The sequence below is a fragment of the Trachymyrmex septentrionalis genome, unplaced genomic scaffold (assembly GCF_001594115.1).
Source record: "Trachymyrmex septentrionalis isolate Tsep2-gDNA-1 unplaced genomic scaffold, Tsep1.0 scaffold32, whole genome shotgun sequence".
Lineage (NCBI taxonomy): Eukaryota > Metazoa > Arthropoda > Insecta > Hymenoptera > Formicidae > Trachymyrmex > Trachymyrmex septentrionalis.
In genome coordinates, this window is record NW_017305485.1 from 3,970,461 (window position 1) to 3,971,548 (window position 1,088).

Consider the following 1,088-nt stretch of genomic DNA (forward strand, 5'->3'; position numbering starts at 1 on the left):
ATGTGATGAATTATTAATCTTTACAAGACGGGAGAGAAAGTCGCTTTAGTGACACTGAAATAGTACCATATTTTGGGGCAAGGAACACAAGGAAAAAAATAATGAATTGTAACATATCTTATATATTCAGAAAACCTGTAAGATTTATAGAGTCTTATAAAGAGAAGACTGACCACTTCAGAGAGAAACATTACTGATGTAAACACACAACCAATAAAGTGTACACCGAATGCATCTATCTCATACCTCGTCGAATGTACTAAAGATGGCTAAAAAGTTAGCCGAAACATGTTTATGAGCGATCATTAAAAATTTTTGTAATTGTTGATCCTAATTAAAAGTCAGATACATGACGTTGACAGTGATATTTATCGTGCACTTTCTACAGCGCTAATTCCCAAAGCCATTAAGTTTGTCACTAGATTGATTTATTTATAAACAGACCTCCACTGTCTTTAACAATTAAAGGATACATTTTTTAAAGAAAAAAAAAAAAAGATATATTTTCTAATTCAAATTCTAACGTATACTGAAATAAAGGTAAATTTTAGTAAATCATTTGTTCGACTAGTATCAACTAAATATTTACTAGATACACTTATTTGACACAAGAACCCCTTATTTTGATCTAGCAATCATTTTTTTAAAATTAATTTCATTACTTACAAGTAATACCATTTAATTTTTAAGTAACACTACTATTTAATTACTGTAAATAAATAATTTAATAGGCTCTGTTCAAACAAGTGCATATATTTAAATGTAGTACATTTTTTTCTCATGTAGTCGTTTTTTATTACGCTTGCAATTAAGCAGAAGTAAGATAACGATCGATTAGAGAGAAGTCGGTGAAAAAATGCGCTTTATTCGTCTTCATTTTAGGACTTCTTCCTGCACTTGACAAAATTTCACGGAGGATTAGGCCTGTCTGGTGACGCGCCGCCGAGAGAGATGAATCATCGTTAGCGAAAGTTTCGTTGTTGTCACCCCCTCGTCGCGGTACTCGATTAAAGGCATTAGGATCGTCCTCTGCGGCGAGGGTGCGCCCGGGGGGATTCCGTAGACACGGGGGAGAAGCTCGGGGGGGG